Source organism: Phoenix dactylifera, chromosome 11 (genome assembly GCF_051530095.1).
Source record: "Phoenix dactylifera cultivar Ajwa chromosome 11, Ajwa_hap1_PhDact_Kaust_v1.1, whole genome shotgun sequence".
NCBI classification, from domain to species: Eukaryota; Viridiplantae; Streptophyta; class Magnoliopsida; order Arecales; family Arecaceae; genus Phoenix; species Phoenix dactylifera.
This window is the reverse complement of record NC_143200.1, coordinates 12,418,901-12,428,991: the sequence shown is the minus strand read 5'-3', so window position 1 is coordinate 12,428,991 and position 10,091 is coordinate 12,418,901. Positions and strand designations below refer to the sequence as shown.

Below are 10,091 nucleotides of genomic sequence, written 5' to 3'. Positions count from 1 at the left end.
ACATGCCTCTACAAGTAAAACCCCACTTGTGGGCATGCTAGTTTATCACAAAATGAAAAAGAACCAGCAATATCGTGGAGTGGGCACCTTGCTGAAATTTACATGACAGAGCATGCAAATGGAAGGGTTTCATGTCATAAAACAATGTTTGAACAGTCTCTGCATTACTCAATTTGCCATCTTTTAAAATAGCATCACTTAAACATCAGAACTACAATTATGCATATCGCCTTGGTGTCAGGATGAGCATGAACACTGAAGTAGCTCAACCCCATCTCAAAGGAGCATCAAATATGGATTGGAAACCATTTTGCAGACAGCACACAAAAATACAGAGAACTCTAAGAAGAGAGAGAGTTATCATCAAAGGCACCAGGATCTGCTGGAAAAGATATGCATGAACACCTGAAAATTGATAATTTATCACTGATTCAACCTCCCACTCTTCCGAGCCAGCTGATCGATCTGCAGGCAGCCACTTCAGTATGTTGACGGTGATGGGAACCCAAGCTTTCATCTACCCACCACAAAAGAAGCTCTTATTTTCTGTACGAGGAAGTTCCCCAGCTAGCTCATATTCGGCTTCTCACACCTTAAGGTCTAGATGGACAATGGATGAAAAGCAGCACTCCCCATTTTTTCCTCAAGAATATTTACAGTCATTAACCCTGAGCCAGTGACCTAAATACAAAATGCTTTGTGAACCCAGCAAGCTCATGAGAGAGATGAACTCTCTCTCTCTCTCTCTCTCTCTCTCTCTCTCTCTCTCTCTCTCTCCCTCCCTCCCAGTGAAGCTCCTTCTCTGCAGCTGAAAGCTGCACAGCCACATAAGTTTGCATGACATATTCCATCACCTCAATGAAATAAAGATGCATCAGTCAAAAACCATGAACACTGTCACTTAGGTCAAGTGATCTGGAAAGTTTAAGATCCCCATCCACGAAAACCCTTCTTTGGACTTGTAACACAGTAACAGGCACTCCAGACATCTGCTAGTAAAAAATTAATAATGCTGTTTTTGATCCACCTGCAACTGTGATTAGAAAATGGAAGAATAAAGCAATGGCATACATCAATGTCAACCAATATGAGTTTACTGTGATGGCTTGCTGGGAGATTCAAAATTGTTAGAGGCGAGAATAACCCCAAAGCAAGAACTCACAGTTTCGCAAGAGCTGCAGAAATGGATCAGCGATGCAGTTAGGCAGAAGAACCAACTTTAGTTGGTGAGTAGAGTTGCTCAAAAGAAAAACTATTTCAAGTTTACACCAATGAAGATAAGAGAAAGCTGCATTGTTAGAAACTAAGGGTGTAGTTAAAAAAAAAAATGCTCCACACTCCTAAACAGAAAGAGATATAACAATATATTATAAGAATCGCTAAGCTATCATGCATATTACACAAGCCAACATATTTTAGAGAAAAAGGGCTTCGCCATGCTTATGATAAAACTAATGGAATGGGATAGAACAAGATTCTGAGAGTCAAAGAAACAGGCAAAGGGCAACTACATACCTATCAATGTGATAGAGTTTTTAAAACTCATGAGTTAACAGCATCCAAAATAATAATATTGTTTGAAATTTCTTTCTAAGTTGTCTGTAAGATTAGAGGAAGTGGAAGCCATACCTTATTGACCATAAGTTTTCTCGTATTGTAGAACTGAAGGCAACAATATAGACGATCTTGGTAAGACAAAAATTTTAAATGATAGCTGAGAAAAAAGGAACTGCGGAAGATTGTTCAATTTGTTTGTCAGAGAAAATGGAAGCTGAAGAGCAAGACTTACAAGGATGGATTCAGCTTTTCATGGTGCTCGTTCTTCAGTTTGAAGAAACTACAAGTCAGATGGATTTTAGACCAATCAACAAACACAAGTTCTTTGATATTTTAATCAAGACTCAAAATGCAAGTCATCCAACCTTTAGAGAATCATCATATTTTTTGGACCATCAAGGTGCATAGATAGACACATATAGAAGGCAGGATTTACATATGAGGATGACCTAAGAAGAGATCATGTTTCAGAGATCCTATTTCACCCTAAACGCTAAATGAAGTTCTTACGGGAAGTGGGTGAAATAGGTTCAGGCTCACTCTCAAAGTCTTTCTCATTATAAATTAATAGATTTCTATGCATAGGTTCTAGGCTAAAAAAAGAAATTCATATAATTGTGACCTCAGCCTCCCATGGGTTTGGAAATTCATAAAAAAAGAAATCGATGGGTTTGGAAAGCATAAAGAACAATGACGCGAGCTCACCCTCCCATGGCCTGACAGACTCGACGAGCCCTCACCTCCCGTCACACCCCTCCGCCGCCCACCTCTCCTCCTAGCTCAAGACCTTCCCAAACATCTTCTGCATCACAATTGTCGATGCTGGCCTCCTCTACACCTTCATGCACACTGGGTGGGTTGCCGGCACCCTCCTCCTCGCCATCGTTGCCGCCTTCACCTTCATTGCATGCTCCTCCATGTCTGCACCCGCTGCCACCTCGACCTCAACTAAGGCTTCTCCAAGATCACCTATTTCAGTGACCTCAGCCTCGCCGTCGCCGGCACCACTGGCCACGTTGCTGTCAACGCCTTATGATCATGCTCAACCAAGCCAGCTTATGCATCGGCCACCTCATCTTCATCCCCAACAGCCTCGCCTCGCCCACCTCTTCCACCCCAACTCCAATCCCTCCCCTCTCCTTACCCCCAAAGCCCTCTACATCTGGGCCATGCTCTCCTTCCAGCTCAGCCTCAACTCCATGAAAACAGCTAGAACAGTCCATGCTCCCCCCACTGCCCATCCAAATTTCAGGAGAAATCCCATCAAGGACCCCTCCTGTTAACAAACAATGTGTTCTGCCTTCGTTTCAGAAGTTCTAAACTGATTGCACTATTCTTAGCTGAAAAACCATAGAAAAATCTGGTAACAACAGATCCTTTTCCATTTTTTTCAAGTTCACAAACTGCTTGGACTCTTCTAGCTGATTATTTCCAAAATGGTAATAAAGTTTGATTTTAGAATTTCAAAGATCACTTAGAACAATCCTCATCCCATTAAGAACCTCTCTGCTCTGTTTTCGTATTCTACATAGAAACTGATTGTCCATTTGTCCTGTGAGAATCTGCCTCATTGGCACAGGGCCGGCCTAATGCATTTGAAAGCCTAAAACAGAAAGGCCTTTTTTTTAATAAAAAAATTTAATAAGTATAAAATATTTTAAAATTTTATTTAAAAATAATTCGTCCATTTTTTGAAATACAAAATTACTAATCAAATTTTTAAGCTCAAAATTTATTAAAATACTTTTAACACCAATTACTAAAACTTTAAGTGTGATGCGCCATAACATAACATGCTCCAAATAACAAGGACGGTTGAATGTAAGGATTTGTGTTAATTGAAAGAAAGAAAAATCGACCTGGCCAAAAACAAAAGTTCAATGCGTCCAAAACAAAATAGGTACTGAGCTGTAAGTGGCCCATTGTCAAAGCAATGAGTACCCTCAAAATTCCATTCAACTTTTGGAATTGAACCGTGAATATTGTCCACAACTTTCTCGAATTCTGACAAAAAAGAAAATCGAACGAATTACATAACAATTAGATTAGCATAATACTGATTGCACTTCAAAGTGCAATAACCTATAATCATACTAGAAAAAGGATCATAATAAAGAATGAGTGACCAAGAAAAAAGTGAAAAGAGTTAAATGGTATGCTGTTCACATATGTAAAGAAAATTTGGGAGCACATAAGTCAACTGGTCAAGAGTTGATCACAAGGAAGTAGCATCAAGACTAGGTAGCAATTCCATCACTAGACAAAGAAAAATCAAGGGACCAGAAGGTAAATAAATGCTAGGACTGCAGATTAAGATAGCAGTGGAAGGTTAAGAAAATGAATGGTCAGCTTTTAAATGCCTCTGGAATTCCATAAAACAGAACGAATCTATAATTCATAACAAAAATTTCTTCAAAGATTAAACATTAGAAAATCCTAAAAAATCCAAAACAGAACAGAATCAAAAATAAAATTACTAGAAAATAAAAAGAATACCTAAGATTGGTCTACTTCCAAGAAAAAACCTCGAAATCTTCCATCGATGATCACTGAACAAAGGAAAATCAAGGGACCAGAAGGTAAATAAATGCTAGGACTGCAGATTAAGTGCATTCATTCCTTCAGAGATCATCAAGAACAACAGAAACAAAGAACAAGAACCACATCTCTTGTCTGAAAACAGCATCTGGTAAGTATTTTATAAAAAAAATAAAAAAATCATTGGAACAAAACAGCAAACACGTGCATAGCATCAAAGAAAGGCGAAGAGTCGGTAGGAAGTTAACATCTGGAAGATTAGGTTGTACTTGTACCTCAAGAAAAACACTACTGGGCTGGTGTTCTTCCAGCAGATTTGATGTAGTTGAGGTGGAGGACGGGAGGAGGCAGCACCGGAGGCGGAGCGTCGCCAGAGTTAGAGGCTTGGAGCGTCGGAAGGAAGAAGAAGAGGGCCATGGACTCTGGCTATCTGGGAATCCCATGGCGGATGGAGAAGATGGGCTATGGTGCCTAAGAGGCTAAGACGTCTTGTCCGGTTGTCCCGTAAGCTGTAACCCCTGTCCGCCTAACCCTAGGCTGATCGTAGCTCGTAGCCCATCGTAGGCAGGGCAGCAGGCACCGGAGCAGTTCGTAGGCACTAGGCAGGGCAGCAGGCAGCGGAGCAGCTTGGCGATCGGAGGCCCTCTGGGCCGAGGCCTCGGTCGCCTTAGGCTTGGGCCGATCCTGTTTAGGCCCCACCCAGGTTGAAGTCTGCAATGCCCACCAACCTTAATTCAAAAATTTCAAACAAAATTTGATCAGAACAAAGAAACCACATTCTCCTCCCTGATCCACTGACCGTTGAGGGGATATGGCCACAGAGTCGTAGCCAGTGACAACTCCGCGGGGTTGTTCGAATGGTCGCCGACCATTGGATCACGCACAATCGCTACCATGATCACAGGTAGGTGCAACGACCACCGAGCTAACATCCGAAACCTCTATAAAACTCTCCTTTCTTTCCACTTGATCCACCATCGAGCTTCCTCCCTTCTTCTTCCTTACCTCCAACGGCCATCATGTCACCGTATTTGAGCTTTGCCAACCTCCAAAACTATCTCTAATTCCATCTAAAGCCCCAGTTACCCTGTTTTTCCCTTGCTCTGACCAATGCCGCCACAATTCTTGTCGGATCCACCACCATCGGTCAAGAGCCGCCACCCACGCCATTGCCGGTGAGCTCCCTTTCTCCTCCTCCATTTTTCTTTCCAAACTGAGCCCCATTCTCATGTTTTCGAGCCAAATTGAGAGTGTTTCCTCAGCTTCTTCCTTTTTGCCGGACTCCACCGCTGCCGTCAGCTGGCCGTTGGCCCTCTGCCACCACAGCCTGGCCGTCGTCACCCTTCACTGGCCTCCTTTCTTCTTTTCCCTCTTCCTTCTCTTCACTGGCCTCCTTTCTTCCTTTTTGTTTTCTTCTTTTTTCTTTATTCTTCTTTCTTCTTCCTATTTTATCTTTATTTATATATTTATTAAAAAAATTGATTTACTTTCTAAGCCATCTTATTAAAAACTTAAGTTTCTTTTGTTCCGTTTCAGTCAGCTCAGCCATCTTCTCCCGAGCAACAAGGGGGCGGGGACTGCACACTCAGAGCCATATTTATGCACTGACTCAGTAGGATGCTCATGCATCCAACACCGTGGTATCAAGTATGTTGTCGATTATATCTATTTACGACTATGTATTATTTGATTCTGGTGCTACACATTCTTTTGTGTCATCTGTATTTGTGCAAAAGCATAAACTGCCCTGTGTGCCATTAGAGTCTTATTCAGTAGGGTGATTGCTAATCAAAGCTGCAAGTCTTATTCAATTTAGATAGTAGGTAGAGAATTGACAGCTGATTTGATAGTCATTTATATTTTGATTTTGACATAAATTTGGGTATGGACCGGTTAGTGCCATATTTTGCTACTATTCAATGCTATGAGAAACGAGTAAATTTTCAGATTCCAGGAGATACTGAATTTATGGATAGTGGCACCTATACTTCTTCTCGAGTTGTCTTTGCTATGCAAATTAAGCAGTTACTTAGGAAAAGGTGTATGGCATATATAGCTACAGTAGTTGATACCAGATAAGCAAACTAAAAACTAGAAGACTATGGTGAATGGATATCCTAATGTCATTCCAGAAGATTTTTTCGGTTTGTGTCCAAATAGAGAAGTTGAGTTTGCAATTGATTTGATGGTACGACACCAATCTCCAAAACTCCTTATAGAATGGTTCCAGTTGAAATGAAGGAATTAAAGGAATAGTTGTAAGTTCTTTTTAATAAAGGTTTCATCAAACCTAGGATTTCTCCATGGGGAGCTCTAGTATTGTTTATAAAGAAAATGGATAGTAGTATGACGCTATGTATTGATTACCGGGTGTTAAATAAGGTAACAATAAAGAACAACTATCCTCTACCAAGGATTAATGACCCGTTCGATTAGTTAAAGGGCGCCCAGGTCATGTTCTCCAAGATCGATCTTCATTTAGGGTACCATCAATTGAAGATAAGGGTGGAGGATGCGCCTAAGACTGCTTTTCATACGTGATATGGAAACTATAAATCTATGGTCATGCCCTTTGGGTTGACAAATGCTCTAGCAGCTTTCATAGACCTGATGAACAAGGTATTTAAGCCCTTTTTAGACAAGTTTTTGGTTGTCTTTATTGATGATATTCTAGTTTACTCAGGCCGAGCATGAACAACATTTGAGAATTGTTCTAAAAATTCTGAGACAAGAGCAGTTGTATGGTAAATTGAAGAAAAGTAAATTTTGGCTGGGCGGTGTGATGTTCCTAGGGCATGTGGTATCTAAAGAGGGGATTTGTGCAGATTAAAAGAAGGTAGAGGCAATGGTCAAATGGAATAGGCCAAATAATGTTTTTGAACTTCACAGTTTTTTAGGCCTAGCTAGATATTATAGACAATTTGTCGAGGGTTTCTCATGTATCGCCGCACTTTTGACTCGACTAACTCGTAAAGGAGTTAAGTTTGAGTGGTCAAATAAATTTAAACAGAGTTTCTAGGAGCTTAAACAATGTTTGGTATTGACTTCTACTCTTACCCTTCCTTCTAGTGGTGGAGGTTTCATCATCTACAATGATACTTTAAAGGAGGGATTGGGTTGTGTGTTAATTCTAAATGACAAAGTAATTGCTTATGCCTCCGGGCAACTAAAGCCTTATAAGGAAAATTACCTCACTCATGATTTGTTGTGTTTGCATTAAAAATTTGGAGGCATTATTTGTATGGTGAGTCTTGTAAGGAGTACACTGATCATAAAAGTTTAAAATACTTTTTTACTTAAAAAAAACTCAATGTGAGACAGAGAAGATGTTTATCTTAAGGATTATGATTTGTCTATACATTACCATCCGAAAAAAACTAATGTAGTGGCTGATGCACTAGGTAGAAAATCTTTGGATAGTATAGCTGCTTTATTTACCTCTTAGAGAGGCATTTTGGAAGATTTGTATGTTTGCATAATCCTAATATATATTTGGCTAACTTGCATGTCCAGCCTATTGTAATAGAAAGGGTCAAGGTTGCACAAGTACATGACCCTCAGTTACAAAAGATTAAAATTGATGTTGGTCAAGTTCTCAGAACAGAGTTTAGAATGTGTGAGGATGGATCATTGAGATTCAATAATAGAATTTGCATTCTAAATGATTCTGAGTTAAAAAGAAAAATTATGGAAGAAGCTCATAGCACCAGGTACACAGTGCACCCTGGAAGTACTAAGATGTATAAAGATTTGAAGAATATATTTTGGTGGAATAACATGAAGAGAGAGATTGCATAGTTTGTAGCACAATGTTTGACTTGGTAGCAGATTAAAGTAGAACATCAGAGACTGGCAGGGTTGTTGCATCCTCTTCCAATTTCTAAATAAAAGTGGGAACATATCACAATGGACTTCATCTCTGGGTTGCCCCATACTCCTAAGGTTATGATGCTATATGGGTAATTGTAGGCAAATTGATAAAATCGTCTTACTTTTTGGCATTTAAAATAGGAGTGACATTGAAAATGTTTGTAGAGCTTTATATTGATCCGATAGTGAGGTTGCATGGAATTTCTAAATCGATTGTATCCAATAGAGACTCACAACTTGTGGTTTATTTTTGGGATAGTTTGTATAGGGGACTAGTTAGAAAGGACTATTCAAATTTTTGAAGATATGTTGAGAGCTTGTGTGATTGATATGATAGGTTCTTGGGATTGTTACTTGCCTTTGGTCAAGTTTGCATATAATAATGGTTACTAGGCAAGTATTCAAGTGGCCTCTTAAGAGGCTCTGTATGGAAGAAAGTGTAGATCTCCTATTTGTTGGGATGATGTAGGTGAAAGAAAATTTATAGGTCTTGAAATTGTTTAGCAAATAGTAGAAAACACCCAATTAATTAGCGAATGCCTACGGATAGCTCAAAGCAGACAGAAAAGTTATGGAGACAATAGAAGGCAAGAGTTAGAATTTCAGGTCGGAGATCATGTATTTTTGAAAATATCTCCTACTAAAGGGGTAATTCGATTTAGAATATGTGGGAAACTCAGTCCCTGGTATGTTGGACCTTTTGAAATTCTGAAAAAAGTTGGAGTTGTAGCATACAGATTCACACTTCCACCTTTGCTATCTGAAGTTTATAATGTATTTCTTGTTTCCATGTTACAAACATGAATTCCAGATGCAGGACATGTGGTAGAGTTGGCTCCTTTGCAGTTAGAGAAGACTTGTCATATGATAAGTAGTTGGTATGTATTGTTGACAGAAAAGAATAAGTATTAAGAAAGCGCATGATTCCCTATGTCAAGATCCGGTAGAATAATCACACTAAATGTGAGGCTACTTGGAAACTGGAGGACGACATGAAAAAGAAATATTCGGACATTTTTGCAAACTAAGGTATATTAAATTTCGAAGATGAAATTTTTTAAGGAGGGGAGAATGTGAGAATCGTTCTCATTGGGCCTAACCCAGGTTGAAGTCGGCAATGCCCATCGACTTCAACTCAAAAATTTCAAAAAAAAAATGGGATCAAAACGGAGGAACCGTGTTCCCATGCTTGATTCGCCGGTTGTTGAGGGGATAAGGCTGCGGAGTCATGGTCGGTGACGACTCCACGGGACCATTCGAATGGCCACCAGCATGCACAAGCAGCACAACCGCCGCCATGATCGTGGGGGGCCAGGTGGGTGCGATCGTCGAGCTAACCCCATCCGAAACCTCTATAAATCCCTCCTTCCCCACTACTTGATCCCACCATCAAGCTCCCCCCTTCTTCTTCCTTACCTCCGACGGCCATCGTGTTGTCGTATGCAATCCCTGCCACCCTCCAAAATCATATCTAATTCCCTCTAAAGCTCCGGCTACCCTATTTTTTCCCTACTCCAAGCATTACCGCCACATATCTCGCCGAATCTACCACAATCAGTTGAGAGTCGCCACCCACGCCACTGCCAGTGAGCTCCCTTTCTCCTCCATTTTTCTTCCCAAACTGTTCCCCATTCCCCTATTTTTGGAGCAAACTGAGAGTGTTTCCTCGGCTTCTTCCTTTTTGCCAACCACCGTAGCCGCTTCCGGCCTCCACCTCTACCTCGGCTGGCCTGGCCCATGGCCAGGCCGCTGACCCTCTGCACCATGGCCTGGCCGCTACCACCCTTCCCCGGCCTCCTTTCTTCTTTTCCTTCTTCCTTCTCTTCCCTCTCTTCCTTCTCGTTTTCTTGTTCTTCTTATTTCTTCTTTTCTTCCCATTTTATCCTTATTTATTTATTTATTTAAAAATCCGATTTACTTCCCTAGCTTGTATTTCTTCTTTGGCTCATGGATTAAATGACTAGTGCCATTGGCAACCAAGACGCGACCCCTAACTGAACCCAGACTGGGATTATCTCTCTTCTCTCTCTTTCTCTCTCTAAGCAAGATCTGAAGATCTTAGTTCAAAGCCATAACTCTCTTTGCTTCGATCCAAGTTGACCCCAAGGTGGAGGCCCTGCACCGCC

At 40.7% G+C, this 10,091-nt stretch overlaps 1 long non-coding RNA gene across 2 annotated transcripts; it reads right to left on the bottom strand.

Annotated features, from left to right (window-relative positions):
- Positions 1–88: 88 nt before the first annotated feature.
- Positions 89–4,790, bottom strand: LOC113463391 (uncharacterized). 2 transcript variants are annotated; one of them, XR_015971164.2, is made up of 2 exons: positions 4,371–4,790; positions 89–4,106 (listed from the first exon to the last, which is right to left on the bottom strand). It is a non-coding gene; the product is annotated as an uncharacterized LOC113463391 (long non-coding RNA). The 2 variants fall into 2 exon arrangements; XR_015971165.2 differs by having other exon boundaries at positions 89–3,561.
- Positions 4,791–10,091: the final 5,301 nt, after the last annotated feature.